General features: G+C 46.3%; 1 pseudogene across 1 annotated transcript in view; it reads left to right on the forward strand.

Annotated features, from left to right (window-relative positions):
- The window catches only part of LOC309612085 (homeobox protein Mohawk pseudogene), a 210,909-nt pseudogene that overhangs the window by 155,643 nt on the left and 30,145 nt on the right, over positions 1-25,121 (forward strand). The window contains exon 3 of the transcript XR_014249774.1: positions 24,936-25,067. The product of XR_014249774.1 is annotated as a homeobox protein Mohawk pseudogene (transcript). The remainder of the gene's footprint in view (positions 1-24,935; positions 25,068-25,121) is intronic.

A 25,121-nucleotide genomic window follows, 5' to 3' on the forward strand; every position in this document is an offset into this window, starting at 1 on the left:
CTGAATTCCCAGGGCTGCGGGGTCCCCAGCAGGAGAGTTCTTGGCTTTTACAGCCAACATCTGCTCTTCACGTGGATCAGCCCCAACCGAGTGTCGGTTCCTCTCTTCTTCTTCCAGCCAGAGCCCTCTGCTTAAGGAATAAGCACGCGCCTCCCCCACGGCACCCCCTGGCCCCCCGCTAAGGTAACTGAACAGCCCCTGGCCCATCCGGTCCTCTCCAGCCTGACTCCACCTCAAGAATTTTCAGCTGCAGTTGTTGCCACAAATCATTAAGTCTTTCCATGTATTTGGTCAGATTTCCCAAGTTGAGAATCTGATTGCTCTAGCTTATTTCTTTGAGCTGGACCACATACGTCACAGGTTATGGCCAGCCTAGGAATTGGTTGTCCCTGGCTCAGTCAGATGAGGCGGATCCGGTGGCCTCCCAGGATACAGGAACTCGGGGCAGTGAAGGCAGCAGGACTGACACATCCCGTGCGGGCATGTTATTTGTGCTCCGGCCTTTGCCTGGGACACCCTCCCTTCTGTCCTTGTCAGGTGGTCCCTACTGATCTGCCATGGCCCAACCCAAGCGTTGTCTCCTTTGAGAAGCCTTCAGTGAGTATGAGTCAGTCCTACCACTAAACTCTGATACATCTCTCCTCAGTTTTCCCATATGTCTTAACCCCCACAAGAATATAAGGTCCCAAAAGAGTAAAAGTATGTTTCATCTATCTTTAATAATTCTATATATTAATTCCAAAAAAAAGCCATGATATAACACAGTATCTCCTACCACTGTTGGAGTGAAAAGTGCCCCCTGTTCAAATACATGTAATGAATGTTGAGTTTTAAAATGTTGTCCAAATTTCTCTAGGATAGGGCTTCTCAGAGCCTTTAATTTGCTAACGTGCAATGTAAATCTCCAAGAGGAAACCAGAATATGTAGCCTTCCTGTCCTTATTGCCACAAAATTACCTTTTCATGAAACAACAAAAGTAGCTCCCAGAACCAGTGTTTTCTGCAGAAAACAGTTTGGGAGACACCCATGTAGCAGAAGTTGTTTCGACTCAGGTGTGGACAAGTCATAGTTCAAATTTGGCTCTATGACCTCGGACAAGTCACTTCTCTGGGCCTGGGTTTCTTCATCTAGTCAACAAAGATAATAATACCTACTCATACGTGTTGGGAGGATGAAATGACACAGAGTGCAAGCAAAGTGACTGGCTCCACGACTGGCCCTGAGCGGATGCCTGATACATGGTCACTGTTGGTTTCTCGATACCCCTCCGTGCTAGAGCAGGTGCTCAGGAGGTGCCCACTCAGAAGCACAGCACCATGGAGAAGTCTGGAAGTTCCTCATACCCAACAGAAACCCATCGAGGCCAGAGCTGGTGGCAGCCACCCCTGTGGGACGAGCTGACTCAGGCACACATCTCAGTGCAGGGTCTTCCCACTATCCGCCCCCTGCCCATCCCCTTACCAGAACCAGAGGTCACCCATGGACTACTAACTTCTTTCTGGACACAACAAATGCCCACTGGCCCTTGGCCACTCTCATCCAGCACACTGAATAAAATAATGAAGTCACTTGCATTTGCACAGTTCCTTCAGGTTCACGAAGAGCTTTCCTTTATGGCTTCTGTCTCATCACTTCCACCAGGTCCTCACAATGCCCTGGAATTGTGTAACAGGACAATTCTGATCCCAGCAACCCTGTAGGATATTCAGTACAGGAATTACTTATTTTACAGATATGAAAGGCAAGCTTGGAAAGAGTAAGCCAGTTGCCCAAGTCTTTGCCCTAAGATCAACAGTCCATCAGCCTTGCCTGCCAGACATGCTCTTACTGATTCTCAATCATCCTCCAGGGCCTGGGGGCCTGCCTACCTCCACCTTGAATGTGGGATGCTCCTGTCTCAGTGGGCCTAACTGCCTAGCCAGCTCCCTCCTGACCCACCCTCTCAAGTAGCCATGGTGACAAGGACCCTGCAGACACTGGTCCTCCTTGTCTAGCTAGAGCCTCTGCCACCCACAGGCTTCACCATATCCACAGGTGCTGAATATATGAACTGTGTCTCCATCCCTCCTCCTCTGATCACCTGATCCCTCTCCATGTGCCGTCATCTGGTCAACCTCTACACATCCTTGATGCCACCTGCAAGGCATTCCTCAGGAGCTGGAAATAATGAAAGGAGAGACCACCAGCCAGGGAACAGACTGCCACCCATTTTTGCATTGGAGGATTAAAAACAGCCCCAGTGTGGTAGAACCCTGCTTTGTGGATGTGGAGTTGTTTTATGTATAAATGAACCTCTGTCTTCAGCCGCTGCCCCCAACCCCAGTAGACGCCACGTCAGTGCACTCTGATTTCCCCACTGTGATTCGTAATGGACCGTTAAGCCAGTGTGGCCCCATGAATCTCAGCCTACGAAGCAGCAATCACAAGCAAGCAGTTTGAAATGACTTTCCCTGATGAGGCCACAAACAGGCCAAAACTCAGGCTGACGTCTGTTGTCAAAACACCTGTCAGAGTAGGGTCAAGAGTGAAGGGGCAGGCTGTGTTGTGGGCCAAGGAAACCACTGCTTCCCAGTTATTAAGACCCAGCAAGCCCCACAGAAGATGGCACACTCCATTGTCTTCTCCAAGCATATGGAGATGACAGCCCTGCAACCCATTTCATCAGCGGGCAGTGATAGTAATACAGCCAATGTTCATCGAGTTTACTCCGGGTCAGGCACCGCTGAGAACTTTATGGACACTGGTTCACTTGCTCTTCACAAAGACCCGATGCAAAATGTTCTCTCACTCTCCCCATTATACACATGAGAAACTGAATCTGGGAGAGGATAAGCCACTGGCCCAAGCTTACAGAGCCAGTACATGGTGGAGCCAAGAGTCAAACTCAGGCAGCCCGAATTCAGAGCCCAGTTGAGGACCCATTCTGCCTCATTCCTTCCATGTGATCTGGACAAGAACCAAACCTCTTAGTGGCTTTATAACGACTTCATAGAATTATAACAAAGGTGAAATCTCATAATATGTGTCAAAGTGCTTCAGAGACCATGACGTTGACCATATGAGTGATTTGCACTTGCTGTTGTATGAAGAACCAGTGTGTGAAGAACTCTGGTCCTGTTACTAACTGACTTTGTGAATTGGGGCCTCTGAACTTCAGCTTTTCAACCATAGAATGATACTATTGATACATGGCCACCTTCTCACCTTGTTTCCTACCAGCCTGATTGTCCAAGTTGTTGTAAAGCCCCAGTGAACTGAGGCCCATGGGTGCCCTGAGGACCCACAGTGCACCATATGAATGAAAAGCATTTATTATGACGGTGATTGGGCTGAGATGCCCTCTCCAGAGAGCTGCCAGCTCTTTACAGACACAGTTCATTCATTCTCCTAAGCAGACCCATATGGACCATCCTGGGGGACCATCTGGCTGGGTAGAGATGCCAAGTCAGCCTGGGAGAGATGAGGAGACTGGCTCACTGGGGTGGGAGCAGAATCCCATAACTCACGCTGTCAACCCACGCCCAACCTGGCACAGACTGTGTTGTCTCTGAGAGAAGGGAGTAGACCCCCTCGCTCCCAAATTTCCCCAGTCCTTAGCGATCAGTTTGTCAGCCAGTTTGTCATGTTAATAGGAAGGCCATCAAGGTGACACAGCAAAGCCCCATAGCTGTTCCTTATAGCCAAACCCTTACAGCAGAGGTTCTCAAGATGTGTTTACAGGGCCACAGCACTGTCATAACTTGCATAATTAGAAATGCAAGTTATCAGGCTCTATCCTAGACCTATTGAATGAAAGATTCTGGGGGTTTTAAGAAGACAGATTTTTTTTTTTTAATGGGAATTATTTATGTATTTTATTTATTTATTTATGGCTGTGTTGGGTCTTCGTTTCTGTGCAAGGGCCTTCTCTAGTTGCGGCAAGTGGGGGCCACTCTTCATCGCGGTGCACAGGCCTCTCACTATCGTGGCTTCTCTTGTTGCGGAGCACAGGCTCCAGGCGCGCAGGCTCAGTAATTGTGGTTCACGGGCCTAGTTGCTCCGCGGCATGTGGGATCTTCCCAGACCAGGGCTCGAACCCGTGTCCCCTGCATTGGCAGGCAGATTCTCAACCACTGCGCCACCAGGGAAGCCAAGAAGACAGATTTTGATGCATGCCAAAGTTTGAGAACCACTTTCTTGGAGTAATTCGCAGTTTCAGGTGCAGAGCTCCTCTGTGACTCATGGAAGGCACTACGCGGATGTGGAGGGTTAGCTCTACGGCAGCCCAGTTCCTGAGCAGTCGTTATTCTCAGGGCTGGAGCCTGAGAGGCTATGGAAGTTAAAGTCTCCCCCTCACAACCCCGTTACTGCCCCTTCCTTCCCCCTTGTTGCCCAAGTAGCCCCTGCATCTTAGGAGTGGATGGGACCATAATCCAGTTCTTTTATAATTAATTCTTTTATAATCTTACTAGATGTAAGAGGAGACAGGCTTCCCAAATTCTTTTGCTTAGGAGCCCAGAATGTGGACCTAAATCTCCTCTCTGCCTTCTAAGAAAGGCGCCAAGGTCTTAGCTGCAGGCAGACCCCAGCAGCTCAGAGCATCAGCCCTGTCACTCCTTCCCCACCCACCCCACCCCATCCAAACCAAATGATTATCTTTAGTGGTCTTGTTTGGTATTTCTTCCAAGTGTTAATGGAACTGCTCCCACCTCTCATTGCTAAGCAGGGACATCTGCTCTGACAGGTAGCCCCAGGTTAATTAGTAACCAGGATGTGATCAGAAGCAAGTAGGTACACTTTCTGTTTAGCCTGGCATCCCCCAGCAACATTGTCTTACCTGACTTGGGAACCTCAGGGCCAAAGGCCATGCTGTGTCATTTATCTCTGCAGTCCCCCATGGCATGTAGAAGGTGCTCTGCAGCTGTTTTGATTGGGGGGCATCTGCCCTGGGTTCACCAGAGTGTTATCAGCAGAGCCTGGGTTGAAGGAACACAGAGTTCAGCGCCGAGCTGCAGCCCTGTAGCTGGCGGGCAGCAGCCCCGGGAGGCTTGGGGTTTGCCGAGGTCAGTGCCTGCAAGGACGTGGATCTGACTCATGATGCAGGTCAGGGGAAGCTTGAGACTGGCCTGAGGCAAGCAGGAATTGCTACCAAAGATGTTGGCACTGGCCGTGGCAGAGAACCCGTTGCCATCCCCTGTCTGCATCATCAGGGGCCTCTCCACCCATGAAGAGGCAGGGGGCAAGGGGCGGGGCTTAGGTTTCGGAGCCTGAAAAATGACTCGAAAACTAAACAATTGAGTGGTCTTTGGCAAGTTACTAGACCCCTGAGAATTCTTTATCATCTGGATTAGGGAGAGAGCAAAACATATGTTGCAGGGTTGCTGTGAGAATCAAGTGAGCTATCATATACAAAGCACCTTATCACATAGGGTCACTTTCTCTTCTCCCCAGCCCCTCTGGGAACTCAATACTTTGAGGTAAGGATACAGGATTTTACTCAAATTTCCTAAAATTTGAGTATAACAGATTCCAAATTAGTTGCATAATGGCTTGCAAAGTGAAATAATGGAATGGTCTGGCCACACCAATACTTGGAGTTGGTGTTGGCCACTGGCTGATTGGAGTGGCTTCTCAGAAGCTTGTCATGGGTCCCTCCACGTGTAGATACTAACCCCAAACAGAAGCCTCCCCATTGCAGTGTCCCCCCCGCCACCATCCAGGGTCTAGGCTCTGAGCTCAGTGGGTGGCATTATTGAGAATGGAGAAGGAGAAAGACTCCGTACCACGTGATTCCATTTATCTAAAATGCAACCGAATCTAGAGTGACGAAATGCAGACCAGTACCAGGACCCAGGGCTAGAGGGAAAGCATGGACTGAAAAGGAGCACAAGGAATTTCTTGGGGGTGATGGAGAGATGCTCTATTTAAATTATGGTAATGGCGTCACGGGTATATATCACTGTCATACTTCATCAGTTTGTACATTTCAAATGAATGTGGCTTATTATACATAAAATATTCGTCAATAAAGTTGACAGGAAAAAAAAAAAAAAGAAGGGAAGATGTCTCAGCTCCTGAAAATTATTGTGAGGATGATTCAGCAAATGTAGGCTACATGCTTATTCTGCCATTGTAAAAAAGAACAGTCAGGACTTGAACAGGTATTCATATACACCAGTGTTCATAGCAGCATTATTCATAATAGCCGAAAATGTAGAAACAATCTGTGTCCATCAGTAGAAAAACAAATTGTGATATATGCATACAATGAATTATTTGAATAATGGGGCTGAATACTTTAAAAAGGAATGAAATTCTGACATATGCTACAACATGGATGAACCCTGAGGACATTATGCTATGTGAAATAAGTCAGTCACAAAAGGACAATTGTGATTCCACTTATATGGAGTACACAGAGTAGTCAAATTCGTCAAGACAGAAAGTAGAAGAATAGTTTCCAGAGGCTTAGGGAGGGGGCAATGGGGAGTCAGTGTTTAATGGATACTGAATTTCAGTTTCGCAAGACAAAAAGAGTTCTAGAGGTGGATGGTGGTGATGGTGACACAACAATGTGAATATACATAATGCCACCGAACTGTACACTTAAAAATGATTAATATGGTAAATTTTATGTGTATTTTACCACTATTTTTTAAAATTTTAAATATGAAAAAGGGAGGGGACACCAGCTGGCTGGCTAGTAGTCATGCTGCCTGGTCAGTGTGCCCCCTACCAGCGCAGAAGCCCACCTGGAAAACCAGATTCCAGCAGAGGCAGAGTACCAGAGCTTCAGAGGAGTGGTCAGGGCCCTTTTGTTCAGGCAGAGTAAGAGATCTCACTCTTAGAAGGCTCTAGGATGTTCTAGAAGATGTACTGGACTGGCAACCAAGAGATCGTGATTCTTGTCTTGCTCTACCCCTTACAACCTATCTGACCTTGAACCAGCTTTCTCATCTGTAAAATGGAGGCGGACAATAATATGTCATAGAATTATAGTCAAGATCAAATGAAATAATTTATGTTATTGAGCTTCAAAAAATGAGTGCTGTGCAAATGAAGGTCTTTATTATTCTGAGTCACTGCTCTACACGAGAGACAAGTGAGGTCAGTGGAGCAGGTGTAGACCAAGTCTGACCATCAGGGCAGAAAAATTAGGAGTGGAATTATCCCTCTGATTGTAATGGAAGCGTGTTGCAGAGTGAATGGCCAGCTCTTAGGGACTGCCTGGCCAGGTCAGCTGTCTCTGATTCATTCATCTCCTCCCAGTTGAGAGACTGACAGATGGACGCAGGAATTGCTTCCTAGTTCAGTGAGTGAAATGGATGTGGTGAATAGTTTACAGTTTACCCCTGAGCCAGTAAATCCAAACTCCTCTGCACTGTGTTGGGCCTGGAACACATTCCAATCTGGCATAAGACAGAACAGAAAATGTATCAGAGTTTAGTTGATTTGTTAATTTAGCTGTCAAAGGAAATCAGATGTCGAGATCAGCAGTGCAAAGTAGCAATTTGTGCCTCTGTCAGACGTGTGTGTCTAAACCGTGACTTAGAAGCCTTGCCAGAGCACTGTGGACGTCTCGGGGATGCAGTAGCCCTGAGAAGTGCCAACAGCTTGGTGGTCCAGCGTGGGTAAGGTCCGTCTCCCCATCCCTACCTACCGCAGGGCTCGCTGTACCAGCAGGAGGTTCTCGGGTGTGGGTCAGGGGTGTGGTTGAGATATGGATTCCTGAAAATAAAGCAGAGACTACATTCAAATGGTACCTTGCTAAGCATCATGTTTTCCTCTCTAAAAATGTATGGAATCCCTGCTCTGCCTGCCTCCTGGAGTGACTGTGAAAAACTAATGAGATAATGGACTGAAAGTGTTTGAAGGTTTCATGAATAGAAACGCAGGACGAATTGGTCTCCTTAGAATGTAAGCCTTGGTCTAGGAAAAGGGGGAGGATTGACTCTCGTGCTTCTTTTAAGGTAACTTTACTTCCTTTTTTCTGATTATAAAAGTTATATATGCCCATTATAGATCACATAAATTCAGAAAAGGTAGAAAAAAGAAAACTCAAAGTATTCAAAATCCTCCAGCTCAGAGGTAACTTTGGCTAACAATTTGATATATTCCTTCTAGTTTTTCTCTTTGTTTTTTCTCATGGGTTTTGCCATGCTGTTCCAACATTCTTAGAAACAGGCAAGTTTGTCTTTTTCTTTTTTTTTTTTTTAGTTCATTTATCATGAAAATGTTCTCATGATAGTAAAAGTTTTTAGAAACATCTCTTTGTGTGACACAGCTGTGCCAACTGTTATTACCATTCCCCTATCATTGAATTTCTTCCTTCTTTGTTTTTACTTTTATGATATTATAATCTACTATGAATGTCTTTGGGTCTAAATATCTGTATAACTCTATTTCCTCAAGGATGTTTCCTAGAAGGGGAACTTTGGGGTTTTAGAGTCTGAACAAAATTGTAAAGGTTCTTGTAACCAATTTCCAAACATTTCTAGAAAAGTTCTATCAGTTCATATTCTCACCAGCAGTATGTAAAAGTCCCTAACCCACTACATCCTTGCTAGTAATGAATATTATTTTAATATCTTCCCTAATTTAATGCAGCCCAACTTTCTAAAATCTAACCCTCAGTTGACTTATGTGCTTCAGAGATAGCACTATAAAAAATGGCTAAATGAACATGCTGTTGTATTGGCTTTACAGATGCAGGTGAAGGTGTTAGCTGTAGTACTGATGAGGACCTGGGAAACCATTTCTCTTAGAGCTCAATGTCAGAAAAAGCATTCTCCTAAGAACACTTTGAACTTTAAAATTGATCCTGTTTCCTTTTTTGCTTTGGCTACTAGGAAGCACAGAAATGTACTTTAGCCAAATTTTAGTTATCATGTAGAAATTCTATGGCACATTTGTACTAAAATATTACCCTTAGATCACCCTGATTTATTTATTTATATCTTTTATTACATGTAATTGCAGGTAACCTCAAATCCTTTTTTGAACAACATAGAAACAGTTGAGTTTTTCATCTATTATTTTCAAGGACTTGAGCTTGTTTATTCTCACTGAAGAGAGTAACTTTGCTTTCAGTAAAGTGTACTTTATAAGAAGTTCTGACTAGTGGTCCTCACCTTCATTTCCTTTCTGAAACTTAAACTCAGAGTGATGCACACAGAGGGGTCTATGCACACAGGGTGACTGCAGGGTAGGGAGGGGCTGTGGAGCCCTCCGCTCTCGGAGCCTCAAGCACCACCCGTCGTGACAAGCTGGGGGAGGGCAGCAGACAGGAGCTTGTGATGGGGAAGCCGAGTTAACAGGGACCAGGGCCAGCTGGATCCCAAGGCTCTCTGCCCACACCTCACCCTTCTGCAGCCAGTGGGTGTGTCCACACACAAGACCCCTGTGCCGGCTCCTTCTAGAGCCCTGCCTTCCCAGAATGCTCCCTCACCTCCAGACCGTCCTGCACGTGCTACCCTGAGCCACAGTCGGAGTCCTCCTGGCACTCCCCGAGCTCCCCGATGTAACCCTGTCCCTGGGCCCTAACACCACGGCAGCCACCCTGGGAGGCCCCGCAAGAAGAGGGGGTGTGGGTGGTCCAGCTCACTGCCCCTCGGCGCCATCCCAGCCAGCAGCCTGCTCCTCTCACCTGCCTTTGCAGATAAAGGCCCACTAGTGCCCGGATGCTTAAGCCTCAATGCCATCTTGTACGTCTTCCTCCATCATCCCATAGTCCTATCCTGACGACTCTATTTTTGAAAGAGCTCTCACCAGCCCCCTTCTCTCCACCCCACGGCCCTATCCTGACCTAGATCTGCCTAGATTCCTGCGATGGCCCTCTGGCCACCAGCATCTCTGTCCCCCAACTCCACCCTACCCCACACCTTTCTCCACACGCTCTAGGACATGGTCCTAGTTCTGTCTCCTGCTCTGGTCCTGTCCCTTCTGAAAGTATTTTAGATATTCTTTGTCATCTATGGGCTTGCATTCCCTCTTGTCTACTCCTGAGATTTCTAAAATGCCCTTTTCCTCCCTGGTGGGTCTACCATATTGATTAAGAGCGTGGACTTCAGAGTCGGGCGGGCCTGTTAAAATTCTGGCTCTGCCAATCCTCTGTGACCTTGCAAAGGACTCTACAAATCATTGGATCCCAGTTTCCTTCTCAGTAAAATGTAGATAATAACAACAACTTCATGTAGATGCTATATGGTCTGAATAAGATAACGCATATTGGCTTTTCACGAATTGCTTCCGGCTTCTTTTTCCAGTTTGCCCCGACCCCCCAGCTCATACTTGGGGTCACCCAGACAACCTGCTGTTCCCTGAGCATGCTGTCCTCTTCCTGGGGCTCCCTTGTCCTTTCTCCTTATTTGGTGAACTCCTGCCCATTCTCTGAGCACAACTCAAGTGTTGCCTCTTTTCTAGAGTCTTCCTTTACCCCATAATCAGACACCTCTCCTCTGTGTGCCTGTCATTCATACGTTCCAGTTTCTTATTTCTGAGTAGCAAATACTCCGGAGTGCAGCTGCTTAAAGCAACTATTATACCTCACAATTTTGTGGGACAAGAATTCAGGCAGGCCTCAGCTAGGTAATTTTTTTGGTACCACGTGGCACTGATAGAGGTCACACAATGGTATTCAGCTGGCAGATCGACTGACGGGCAGGGTCCAGGATGGCTTTTCTGCATGTCTGCTTCATTGGCAAAGCTGGCAGGGAGGCTGGGCTCAGCTGGGACTGTCTCCTGGGTGCCTACACATGACCTCTCCAGCATGGTAGCCTTGGAGGAGTCAGTCTTCTTACATAGAAGCTCCAGGCTCCAGGGCCAAATATATCCATGAACAAGTGCTCTAGCCTCAAAAGTCACATGGTGGCTTCTACCATATGCAATTAGTCCAAGCAGTCACAAGCCTGCCTGGATTCAAGAGAAGGAGACAGAGACCTCTACCTCCCAATAACCGTCTCAAGAGGATTATTAAAGAATTTATAGATTAGTTTTAAAACTGTCACAGTACACCTCTTTTACCTATTTTAACACTTATCAGATGATGATTACCATGATGATAACTATTTGTCCACGTATTTGCCCCAACATACAGGATGGCCTCAAGAGGGTAGACTATGTCTTCTTCATCATCTACCATTTATTGAACACCTATTATGTACCAGGCACTGAGGTTTATCTGTAATATTTCTAAACCTTAAAACAACCCTGCAAGATGGATGTTGAAGCTCAAGGCAATTGAGTACTTTGTACAAGACCAAGTGGTGAAGTCAGAATTCAAACTTGGTCCATCTGTCTCCAAAACCAATCCTCTTTGCTTAGTCTCTGCACAGTTTGGCAAATTACATAGACCAGTGGAGATTCGATTCGGGACAGCAACGCAATTAAAAAACTTTCCATCAGGTCCATCTAAAATGGGTCGTCCTTGTACTCCCAGAAGTTCTCTAGCAGAACCGCTCTCCTCTCTGGACTCTCCCTGAACTGAGAGAGGACACATGTGTCTGTGCCCCTGCGACTTTGTAGGTCTGCCTAAGACCTGTGGGCATGAACAGTCCTGTAGGTGTTCTCAAATATCTGTTTCATCAAATCTTGTTTCTTTTCTCACCTATTTTCTCTAAAAGAAATTGTAAACTCTGTTCGGTAGCACTTTACTCTCAAGCATATAGTACCGGGCAGGAAACCCCCTGGGTGTTCAGGAAATACTCATAGTAGTGGAAATGGAGCCCTGTGTGCCTGGGGATCTGCTGGGCCTGAAGCAGCCCTCAGCATGATGTGCCCTACATTTAATAGCAAGAGTGGAAGCTGAGAGGGCTCTAGCTGAGCTGGGAGTCTCCCCATAGGCTTTCCAAATTGTCATGCACATTTATCACCATTACTCCCCCCAGCCCACCTGGCACCCTCCTCCTACAAATGGAACTCTTCTCCACTATTCCCTGTGGTTGGCTGAGTCTTTGACCCACAGCAGTGGGGAGGGAGCCCCTTACAGCTCATCTGGTCCAACCCCATCACTTTACAGATAAGCAGACCGAGGCCAAGAGGGCACAGGCCTGGTCCAACATCACTCGGCTAGTACATGGCAGTGTCAAGGCAGATCTGAGGCCTCCTCACCGCCAGGCCAGTGTGTTCTTGCTGTGCCTGAACAGTGCCTCACACGCCAGCATATTCCACTGGAAGCCAAACAGAAGGGGAATTTAAAAGAAGAGGAAAGAAGAAGAAGAACCTGAACTTCTCGGAGAGCCACTGCAACGGGTTTTTCTCATTAGGCCATATTGATGTCTTCTTGCCCTGCCATCTTAATTAGGGCTTATTTTCAAGGCCAGCATAAATCAATAGGCTGGTAATCATACTTAGGAAAGCCAGCATAATCATCTTCTTGGGTTTTTTTAAATTGTGGTAAAATACATATAACATGAAACCCTTTTTAAGGGTACAGTTCAGTAGTGTTAAAAATATTCATGTTATGCGACCAATTACCAGAACTTTTTCATCTTGCAAAACTGAAACTCTGTACCCATGAAACAACAATTCCCCTTTCTCCCCTCTCCCCATTCCCTGGAAACCAGCATTCCACTATTTGTGGAATTTGAATTCCTATGAATTTGGCTACTCTAGGTACCTCATATAAGTGGAATCACACAGTATTTATCTTTTTGTGACTGGCTTGTTTCACTTAGTGTATTGTCCTTAGGGTTCATCCATGTTGTAGCATGTGTCAGAATTTCCTTCCTTTTTAAGTTTGAATAATATTCTATTGCATGTATATACCACATTTTATTTATCCATTCATCTGTTGATGGACATTTGGGTTGCTTTCATCTTTTGGCTATTGTGAATAATGTTGCTATGAACATGAATATACAAATATCTCTTCTAAACCTTGCTTTCAATTATTTTGGATATATACCCAGAAGTGAATACCTGAATCACATGGTAATTATATTTTTAACTTTTTGAGGAACCACCATACGGTTTTTCATATTGACTGCATATTTTACATTCCTACCAACAGTGTACAGGGCTCCAGTTTCTTCTCCACATCCTGCCAACACTTGCTATTTTCCACATTTTTATGGTAACCATTCTAAATCACGCATCTTCTTATATATTTCAGTTATGTCCATTCAAAGAATCAAGTGAAAGATAATACACACAAAAAATGGCTGGTACATAGTAGGTACCCATTGAATATTATTTCTTCTTATTATTATTTTTTTAACCTTCTTCCCTGCTTATCATCCAGCTTTCCTTCTTCATTAGATTTCTCCCAATTTTGTGGTTCTGAGAACGTCAGACCCCAACATGAAAGTCTTAGAAGAGAACTAAAAATCAAAAATGTAGAGAGATTCTTGACTCCTAGACAAAGCAAGTGACCTTGATCTTTTCATAGGAGACTCTACCCCCTTTCCAGATTTCTTTGCCTATCTAAATGAATAACACAGAAGCTCTTCACATTTCCTCCAAGGAAAGCTTTCTTCATCTTGACTCTGACTGGAACACTGAACATTCATAGCTTGGGGCCTGGTCCCAGCCTCCCTCTTAGTTTTGAGCCTGGAATGGAAAGTACTTCCTGACAGTGTCTCAGCCTCTCGCTAATTACTGTGAATCGGCCATCACTTCTTTCCTCCCACCCCGTGTGGCAAGGTCCCAGCAGCCCATGCCTGCTGCAGCTTCCTCAACAGCCCGCCTTCCCCAGTTAGTGCTTCACTGCACACGTGAGTGTGCAGCCATCGTCCTGAACTGGGTTGGCAGCACTGAGTGAGGTCTTCAGACAGAGCAGGTCACAATCACGCAGTGAGCCTCTTACATGATTTGGTTTTTATATAGACAAATCCCAGCTATGTACACATGGAGCCATGGGGGTTGGGACCACATGAAGTCCTCCTCAGTGAAATGCCTTTTCTCAAAAATACAAATTCTAAATTGTGAGTAAAACATAAATCCTGCTTCTGAAACCACTGCCCAAAGTTATTTACTAAAGAGCGTATATAACCTATTCTTTTAACAAACTTTTATTGAGAGCCCACTATATGCCAGGCACTGTTCTAGGAACTGGGAATTCAGCAGTGAAGACACAGACTAAGCTCTCCATCCTCTTAATGCTAGTGGAGGAGAAAGGCTATCAACAAAACTAATAAGGCTATTGTATATTGCCCAATTGTAAGTAGCAAGGAGAAACAATACAGCAGGGAAGGGAGACAGGAAATGTCTAGGGTGGGGTCAGGGGAGAGATTTTAGTTCAGGTCACCAGGGAAAGCCTCACTGAGAAGGTAACATTTCAGTAAAGACAAAGGAGGTGAGGAGTGAGCCTCTTGTGGCTTCGGTGAGATCCTATGGGAATGTCAGGTGGTTAATAATAAAAATAAAATCTTAATCACTTGCTACACTCACTTGTTTACAGAGTACTTTTCCATAGCTATCTCCTTTGACCCCAAAAGCCTCTGATAGAGATGAGATTTTTGTCCAGCCCAGGGGATAAACTATGAATTCTGATATTCAAGTCCTATCTTATTCCCCTATGCCTAGAGCCTGCCTTAGCACCTACCTGGTCCATTGCTCCCCTAAAAACATTTGACCAGCACTTGAGGGCCTAGAAGCCAGTCCAGAATCTGAGCCAGCCTCGCCCTCCGCCCCTCCACATTCCCAGGGCGATGAGGCCTCCGTCTCCAGCCTACTGCTCATTTTCTCTCTGGCACTCCACTTGCTTGCGGTCCGCCAGCCTCCCTCTTGTTTACTTCTGGGGCTTCTAACGTGGCCTTTTCCACCGGGTAGGTCTAGCATATTGATTAAGATCATGGGCTTCAGAGTCAGGTAGACATAAAATCTGTCTCTATGACCTTGGGTCCCAGTTTCCTTCTCAGTAAATTGGAGATAATAACTACTTCATAGAGTTGCTGTAGGTCTAAATAAAATAATGCACAGAAAGCCTTTAATACAGTCCCTAGAAGATGATAAGCACTCAGTGAATGGTGAGGGTGGTAGTTATTCTCATCGTGATTGATATCTGCATCAGCACCCAATGGCTATCTTGTCTCTTCATCGAGCAGCCGTTCCTTCCACCATGGCTTCCATGGATGGAATGGAGGCAAGATGACCTCCCATCTGTCTTCAAGAAGTCGAATCTACCCGACTCCCTTCTGTGGAGGTGCCTCATGGGACCACTCCCCCTAATCAGCATTCCTGTCTCTACTCCTCCAGTCTGAATGATCTCTACGCCCTCTTGCTCTCCATCCCAAGCCGGCTTCTCCACTGTGTCATCTGCATAGTCCCTCCAGTGGTCTCAGTTGTAGATGTAATTTGTTTGTGATTAGTATTAATTCTCCAAGGTGCAACTGGAATTGTTCATTGCTTACTGAACAAACAAGAGGAGAAAATGACATAGTATATGGGGAGCTGTGGTGCAGAATGGTTAAATGTCATCGCTTTTCAGGGAGATTAATGGTAAATGTGCACCGAGGTCGTTTATAACATTAAAAATAAAATTATTGCTTTGTCTTTTCAACGAAGCAATGAAGATAAATGTCGCATAGAGAAACCTTGGAAAAAGGACCATGCAACAAAATCAAGGGGTATTGAGGCTACAAAGAGAAAATTTTTAATTTTTTAGGAGAGCTCAACTGCAGAAATGAAACACACACTGCTTTCCTACTGATGGCCTGCAGGAATCCTTGTGGTTCTTCATAAGTTTACATGGAGACCGACCCTGAGGAACTGGGATTTAGAAACCAGCTCTGTCATGTCAGCTGGCAGCCATGCTTTCACCCTAGCACCATCCTTGATGTCCCCTCTCCCTCAGCCTCACCTCCAGGCCATCAGCCTGTCCTGTCAGGGTCACCTCCAACACGAAGCTCACATCACTCACTTCTTACCAGCTCCACCACCAGCAGGCTCAGGCAAGTTGCCTTCATCACCTGCTTGGTCGCTTACAATGGTCTATGAACTGGTTTTCCCACTTCTATTGCCCTCTCTAATCCATTCTCCCTAAATCGCTCAGAATGACCTCTTTAAAAATCAATGACATTATTTTCAGTCTCTTGCCTAAACCCCTTAAGCAAAATTCACACCCCTCCTCACAGCCTGCAAGATCCCGCCCAACTGGGCCTCTGCCTTCCTCCCCAGTGACTCTTCATGACCCAACCCTTTGTGACTTTTTGAGCCACACTGGCCTTTGCTCTGTTCTTAGATCATTAGCGTCATTTCCCACCACCGGCAATGCACTTCTTACTCCTCCACAGCCTTTTCACACGGCTGACTTCTCTTATTCTTCAGTGTCAGCTCAAATATCTCCTCCCCAGAGAGGGTTCCCATGGCCCACCTATCAAACTAGGTCACCCATGTCACCCTCTGTTCACTACTCTAACCCCAGGCTCTTAGTAGAAGCTTTGAACATAGTCATTCAATAATGAAAAGCTTGAATGGGATTTGGCTGAGGGGGGATGTGTGTGTGGAATTGCTACAGTATAACCTAAAGGAATTAGCAGTTTCCAGAATGCAAGGAAATTCTACCTCACCCTGTTCTTCTACTTAAACTTGGTGATCTATTTTGTACTTCTTCAACATACATTCATTAACGCTTGCCATGTGCCAGGCACTCTCCAGGCGATAAAATAAGTACGATGGACCCCCTGCCTCAAAGAATTTAGAATTTAGTGGGAGAAGCGAGCAATGCAGGCATAATTGCCCAATGGGGGAGTTGAGTTCACAGTTACAGGTGTATAGCAATTGCCAGCGCACCCCAGTGGGAGGCATTTGTCTTCCTTCAAGAGAGAAAAGCAAGCAACTGGGGAAAGTTACATCTGAGTTAGGAGGAGTTGCTCAGATGGAGAAGATGATTCTAGCCCACCCAATCGACTTACACAAAGGCTGAAGCCGTGGCTGCATGTTCAAAAAACTGCAAGTCATAGTCTTTAGCTGAAGATGCAAAGGAACACAGTGATCTGGGAAAGTGGGCTGTTCCGGGTGTGCTAAGCCACAGTTTGGACTGAATCCTGTGGAAACCAGCAAAGGTTTGGATTCGGACCCAAAAGGAGCTGGGCTCAGAAAGCTAACTCTGGTGGTAGCGGTGACTCCAGAGACAAATAATCTTGAAAATTCATCATTGCAATTACTCTTCATAGCTATTATTTATGTTGCAAATTACTATTGGGTTTGTTTCTGCCACTGCTTTGCTGAAAAGGTCTGGCCCTGTAGATCGTCACCTCTACTGTGCGATGTGAGGGATCCCCAAAGGTGCTCTCTGTCCCCCAAATTTGGCCTGTCCAACCCCTTCATTGACCACTTCCCACCCACCCTCCATGGCCAATTCTCCCAAACTCCTTGGGACACTCTCTAAAATTAGCTCATAAGAACCCCACATACTGTTTTATGTACCCAATGTCATTTGATCCTCACAAAAATCCTGTAAATTAGATAGCCTTTCCAACTTACAGAAGAGAGAAGCCTGTGAGCTGTGTCAGGGTTCATACCACTAGCTAGCAGAAGAGAAGACTGGAAGCTAGTATTAGTTTCTCTGCACCTTAGGGGTCTCTTCTACACAAACTAACAAAGTGGTGCCTTGGGCCTGCTGGAGTCATAACAGAAATGGAATCTAGGCATGAAAGGAACTCTGAGAACTCTGGACCAAGGAAGGAATTGTCACGGTGAGAGAGAGGGTGGTGCTGGAAGGCTTGGGATTCTTCCAAGGGGAGAAGGAACTGAAGATCCGTTAATTTCCCTAACACTAGAGGTCCTCAGATTTTGGTGCACCCGGTTTTCACCGAGGGAGCTTGTGGAACATGCTGGATCCAGAGTCCCCCCGAGATGTTCTGACTCTGTAGGTCTGCAGTGGGGCCCCGGAAGCAGCCTGATTTCCAAGCTCCACGTGACTGATGCAGAGGGTCTACAGACGCACCATCAAGGCAGTAGCCTAAGCCTGTGGTCAGTGTGAGTGGTTGGCTGCGGAGAGTCTACAAACAAGGCAACTGAGGCCCAGAGGTGTGACCTGCTCATGGCCCCAGAGGCCTCGTGGCAAAAGGCGAGGCCTCGAACCAGCTCTCCAGACTTCCAGCACAGCACTTCCTCACCCAGCCCGCTGGGCCCTCTGTAGCCGGGCCCTCTCCTCACCAATTTATATTTTGAGTAGGAACCCAAGATGCCAGTTCTTTAATGAGGTTGTCCACACTACAATTTATGAGGCCAAAGCCCTCAGCAGGACTGGTCTCTGCCAGGCTTAATTTACACAGTTCTCAGACCTTCCAACATCCCCATTAACGTCAGCGCAGAGGCGGTGGCTGTTAGCCTGTGAGCACTGTGGCTACGTCCTCATCATGTCACCATCCATTTTCATGTCTCTGGGCTTGTTCACCCTTGAGCACCTGATTCTCCTCATCCCGCGAAACACTAAGTTTCCACTGGGAGCCTGGCCCAGCCTTCCGACCTCCCCATGCTGTGGAAGTCAGCCTCCTCCCACACGTCATCTCCCCTTCTTTTTAAGAGCAAGACCCCCTTCTCACTGATGCAGCACTCAATTTTTCCCCCTTTAATGAGTGTCATCAGTTAGGCAAGAGCAAGCAGGTGGGAGATGGCCTGAAAGCTGATACAAATGTGCCTTTTTTAATGCCACATAAATCACCATAATTAAAAATTAATTAAGTGCCCTAAAATCTGACATTTGTTTAAAAAAAGAAATTTGAGTTAGGAGAGTTGTGTAGATTTTGTAGTATCAAATCTCCAAGACATGATTGAAGGAGGGGAGTATGTGTGGGTTTCTGTTTTGAATGCGCAATTAGGGAGAAGGAATCACTCCTAGCAAGTGAACCCAATGAGTCACCCATGGTGTCAAATAGCGGTTCATGTAACCTGACCCGGGCCACACGTGTCTCAGGTGCAAAGCTGAACTGATTTCTACTGCACCCAGAGGAGATAAATGGGCAAGCAAGTGGCATGCTGTTTCAGGAGAGATGTTCCAGGATGCAAATGACAGATGACTGAGACAGGAAAAGCCAACATGAGGAAACCAGGGGAAGCTTGGTGGGTGAGTGACTTGGCAGCAGGCTCCGAGGAAGTCATTAAATGGTCAGCATTAATAAAGACGACACAAACTATATCAGGTCAACCCTATAAACAGAGAGCCACCAACAACCATTGCTCAGAACCCCAGAATCAGGATGTCGAAGATGGAAGGGGTCTTGGAGGTTGGGTTCAAGGCCACCCCCTCATTGTACCAGGGGACAGTGGAGACCCCAAGAGGTAAAAGACCCACCTAAGACACATAGGTGCTCAGGGGCAAATCCTCCAGCCCTCCAAGGAAGTGGTTCTCAACCCTATGCTCATGAAAATCATCCCTGGAGCTTTTAAAACCACCAGTGCCAAGGGCCCGTCCTCCAAAGATACTGGTTTCATTGGTCCAGGTGGACCCTGAACATCAACAGTATTTCTAACTTCCCAAGTGACTCGCTGGGCCGTCAGGGTGCTGCTCCAGAAGGCGATCTAATCCCAGTGATGGGAGAAGAACCCCACCCGGGATCATCTGACCAGGTTCTGGGCCTTCCCTGTGGTTTACTAGCTGTGAGACCTCAGGCAAAGCACCTAGCAAGTAATTGGTTGCATTTTGTAGTGCCTTACTATTTAGAAAGCATTTCTCTCTCCATTATTTAATCTCTTGAATCTTCAGTCTTCTGATTAATCAAATGGGAATAATAATAACTATTCTACCAGTTTTTTATGAAGTTCAAAGAGAGAAGGATTAGGAAAGCACATTGTAAGCTCTTACAGTGCTATACAAAGGTAAGGAATGGTGACAGTTTACTACCCCCAGTGACTTATATTGTTATTCTGGGAAGAACTACCTTTTCAAAGGTAATAAATTTCCATACAGAAGACCCTTGCTAACAAAAGATCCCCAGACACCAGTTCTCCCCAGAGTGGCTTGATCTTAGCTCTCCCTAATCTTGCTGTGATTAGGGCATTTGGTGTTTCAGTGGTTTCCAGGAATCACAGGCACTCGTGGCTGGAAGGCATCAGGATGTGCCAGCAGAAAGTGGGTACTGGATCTTCTTGTCTAAGCTCCGCCCCTTCCTTGCTGCATTGGAGCCGGCTGTGACCATCCAGGGCCTCAGGTTACCCTATTCCACAAGCCAGAACAATCATTTCACAACCACAGAAAGGATGCTGTTTCAGAAACTCAGGCCCTTGATTAAAACCATTCACCAAGGGTACTTTCCTCCTTGGAATTTATGGGCCCCATAAAAAAGAACTGGAGAAGACAGAGCAGTTGTTTTTTGTTGTGCTTCATTAGTTTTGAGTTTGGGCTGGTAGAAGAGATCAGAGTACTCGGCATCCATCTAATTGAATCTCTCACAAGCATAAAGTTCCCTGTGGTATGGAGGAGCCTGGGAGAGGAGATGGGGAGGAGCTGGTAGAAGCAGGGCCTAAGGGGCTGGCTTCTCTGGGCTGTGGCTGTGCAACAGAGAGGTCCTGGGGATAAACACTGGGGCACCCAGAGAGTGGAAGCGGCACGCCCCTGCCACGACTGGACCCCTTCTTTGTCCAGGTTTGGGAGTAAAGGGCAGGGATACTGATTCCCTGCCCTTTCATACCCATTATCACCACTCCTGAGGACACTCATCACCTGGGGAGGGGGGACCCCATAGACAGACACGGTACAAAGGATAGAGAACAAGATGTGAAAATGTGGGTTTCCACCAATCTCTCCAACAATCCATGTAACCACTCTGAGCCTTTGTATTCTCATCTATAAAATGGGCATGATGATAGCTTCAACAGATAATACATGGTGAAATTCAAGTCCCAGATATTGGGGTGGGGAGACCTCTATACAAGGTACTGGTATAGATTCATGAAGATAAGACTTGATCCCTCCCTTCAAGTCACTTAGAGTTTGGTGAGGAAGACAGGCAGCCAAACGGCTGGTTATAATATAACAGCAGAACGTCTGCCAAGTTAAATGCAAGAAGAAGTAATGTGCTATGGTAGCCCAGGGGAAAGGACAGTCCATGGATGGGGAAAGAATGGGAGAATCCATGTAAATGTCACAGATGAGGGGGTGAGATCTGTATCCCCATTGCTGAAAAAGGAGGAGTTGGTGGAAGACGTTCCCTGATGAGAGGGCAACCTTAGTAATGAGAGAGCAAACCAAAGACTACGAAAGGTGACCCACACATTACCTACCAACCCCACATGGAACAAATTCTCTAAGGCGCGAAAGAAGAAGAAGAAATCACCAAGGAAAATATGGATAGGTTTGGATTACGTACAACTTTTAAACTCCTAGATATCATTATAAACAGAATGAAAATACACGTAAAATACTGGGGGAAAATGTGAAGCATGTAATAAATAGTTTCACATCCTTATTAATAATCTCGTACAATTCAACAGGAAAACATGAATACCCTAACAGATAAATTGGCAAAAGGAAGTGGGCAATTCCCTAAAAATCAGAGTAAAATAAAGCTAATAACACGTGGAAAAAAATATTCACCCTCGCAATCAAAGAAATACAAATAAAACAGCAGGGAGATACTTTTAGTTAAAAATAATGATAATATTCAGGGTTGGCCAGGATGTAGTAAGAGGAACATGCATGTATGAACACAGCTGGTGAGAGTGTAAATTGGATTAACTTCTAGAAAGCAATTTGGCAATATGTATCAAGGGCCTTTAAAATGTTTATACCCTTTGATTCAGTAATTCCACTTCTGGGAATTTATCCTATGAAAATAATCTGAAAAGCGGGCGAAAGTTTATGCTCAACGATACTCTTCAAAGTGTTATTATAAACAATCTAACAATCCAGTCATTGACTTATGTTGAAATAAATTATGGTACATATCATGTAGTATTATAGCCATTAAAAAGTATCCTTATGAGGACTTTTTAAGCCCTTGGAAAAGTTTGTGATATAATCTTAATTAATTTAAGCAACATACATATATGACACAACTATACACACTTTTAAAGCATAGGCCAAAAAAACGAAAGAGAGGGCTTCCCTGGTGGGGCAGTGGTTAGGAATCCGCCTGCCAATGCAGGGGACACGGGTTCGTGCCCCGGTCTGGGAAGATCCCACATGCCGCGGAGCAGCTACGCCCGTGAGCCACAACTACTGAGCCTGCGCGTCTGGAGCCTGTGCTCCACAACAAGAGAGGCCGCGACAGTGAGAGGCCCACACACCGCAATGAAGAGTGGCCCCCGCTCGCCGCAACTGGAGAAAGCCCTTGCACAGAAACGAAGACCCAACACAGCCAAAAATAAATAAATAAATAAATAAAAAGAAACTAAGATCCAATTTGCTAAAAAAAAAAAAAAAAAAAGAAAGAGAAATCTACCGAGATGTAAAAAATGACGGCCTCTGGATAGTGGGATTCTGGGCATTGTTTTGTTGATTTTTACCCTGGTTTTGAACTTTAGACAATAGGCATAAATTTTTCAAGTGAAGGAAAGTAAAAGAAACTAAAAGTAAAAGCTCTTTGGGGAATGACAAGTAATTGGTATATGAAACGTGCATGTGTTCGTGAAAACACACGATGAGAAACAAGGCCTAATCATAAGGTGTGAATAAAACAGGACACAGCTTACATTTGTTTCCAAGTTGAGGAAGTCTTTACAGGCGTTTTATTTGGCTCATGTTTTCTTCGGTCGGGCTGGAAATGAGGGCCGTAAGGTCCTAACTGTATTTCATGATCATGTATAAGGCATAAGAAAAAATACTTTGGAAAATAGAAATCACCAAGCAAAAGTGAAGGAGAATTTTTCTTATTATCCTAAATACCTTGACCTCTTCCTCACTTTACTCCAAACTCTTGCTGCTATCACCAGATCTACTTCGTACTTTGACTTTCTTGTCACCCTCTTGTCAGAACCCTGTGATTATATTGGGCCCGCCTGGATAATCAGGATAATCTCCCACCTAATGATCCTTAACTTGATCACACCAGTAAAGTCTCTTTCACCACATAAAGTAACATATTCACAGGTTTGGGGGATTAGGATATGGGTATTGGGGGCGGGGCACAGCATTATTCAGCCAGCCACAGAAGCATAACCTAAGGTGCAGGGTTTTTGTGAACCCTCCCAGGGGCCAGGCACTGGCTAGGGCTGGGAACACAAAGAGACTCAAGCAACTCAGTGGAGAAGATGGGAGCATACAGGTGTGTTCTAGCGCCAGGTTGCAACGAACCAATGCCAGATGGGTCTAGAGCACAGCGTTCATGGGGAGAGACAGAGAGGTGAGACCGGAAAGGAAATTTGGGCCCACATCACAAAGGACCTTTAAGAACAGGTTAAAGGGTTTGGATATGATTCCCTGAAGGAAGAAGGGCTGGTGTTTCCCATGCCCAGGAGCTACTGAGAACGCCCAGCCAGGCTGGAGACTGGTCTGAAAATGCCAGGTAGCCATCCGCCATCAGCTGACAAATTGAGCCTTATCTGGACTGGCCTGTGAAAGAGGACCCAGGGCCACCTCCAACACCCCCTTTCCATAAGATGGAGAGGCCAGCTTTGCAGTCTGACAAGCTGTGTCTAAATCCCACTTATCAGCTGTGTGACCTTAGGCAAGTCACTTAACCACTCTGACTCCATTTCCCCACTTAGGAAATGGACACTATTAAGACTTGCCTGGCTTCTTTACAGAGCCAGATGGGCTGAGGTATACAGAGGGATTCTAGAAGTAAAGAGGCTGGTCTTGATGTTAGTTTCAGCGCTGTTGGGAACCAGAAAATCATGGAATTTTACAGATCATCTAACCTGGAGAGTCCCACATCACAATCAGCTGTAAGATTTTATTAAAATAAAATTTAATAAATAAGAGTCTAATTTCACAGCCAGGGTTAAAGAAGCCCACCCCTCATGTGAGGCCCAGAGAAGCTGTGGGGCTTGGCCAAGTGAGGGTCCTGGTTCATCCTCTCCACCACCCAGCTGAGCATTGAGGTAGGTAGTATGGGGGTGGGGAGATTGTTGAGGCACCAGCTACCATCGGGATAGAGCTAGGAAATAGGACAGAGAGCAAGGCAGCCAGACCTGGGGGGTGGGGATAGGAGGTCAACCCAGGTGGGCCCTGCCTGCTCATCTCCACAGGGGCCGGAGGCTCCCCCATCCCATACCAACCGAGGCTGGGTGTCAGGAGGCACAGTCAGAAACACCAGCCAGGCCCTTGCTAGGCGGTCCCCAGGCAAGGGACCCATTCAGTAGGCAGGCTGGGCCAGGCCAGCTGAAGCTTGGCTCTCTGAGGTCACAGGTTAATAAATTATCATTACTCATCATTCTTGATACAAAAGCAAATATCTGCTAATATGTTCGCTATAAACTGCCCCCTCTCCCTTCCTCCACTGGATAATATGACTTATCTAAGAATTTCAGAACTGGACAAGACCTTGGAAATAGCATCAAAACCCCTCCTTTTGTAGATGGGGAGACGGGGCCAGAAAGAGAAGGAAGAGGGTCAGCATCACACAGCCATTCATGGAGGGGCCAATCCAGGGCCCAGAGCCCTGCTCTTACGGTGGTGTTCTTTTCATTTCAAAACAGAAAGTGCTGTGTGTTTTAGTCACTCCAGTGGTGGAATCTGGGCTCAAGAGCATGGGGACAATATACTGGACCAGATGTGCCTGTTGGTACCCCAAATTTGACCTTGAGGGGAAAGCTGCCTGTGTGCAGATGAGACTCCACCTGTAGCTGTCCACCTGGCACACTAAAGCCGTGGGCTGGAGGATCCCAAAGTGTTGGGGAACACGGCTCAAACCTCGGGCCACTCTACTACTCACATCGCAGCCAGGGGCCTGGGGGGTTAGGGCTTTGACTTCCTCTTAGCCTCCTGGTGCTGACCCTGGTTTCGGCCAGATTAAAAAGGGGTTGTCTCAGACCTTGAGATGTGAATGGCATGGGAGGGATGCTCTCCCCGCAGCCTTCCCACGGGGCCACCCAAGCTGACCAGTGTCGTGTGTCTCTGTGTGCTCTCCAGGAACATCCCTGGGCTCCAAGATGGCCTTGCAGAGTTCCTTCACTTGCTGGAACGGGACAGTCCTCCAGCTCGGGCAGGCCTGCGACTTCCACCGGGACTGTGCCCAGGGAGAAGACGAGGGCCAGCTGTGCAGTGAGTAGATGAGGCTGCCCCACCCCACCCCACCCATGCCCACATGCCCTCCTT

This window comes from Balaenoptera borealis (genome assembly GCF_965194805.1).
Source record: "Balaenoptera borealis genome assembly, chromosome: 15".
In the NCBI taxonomy this organism is placed as follows: Eukaryota; Metazoa; Chordata; class Mammalia; order Artiodactyla; family Balaenopteridae; genus Balaenoptera; species Balaenoptera borealis.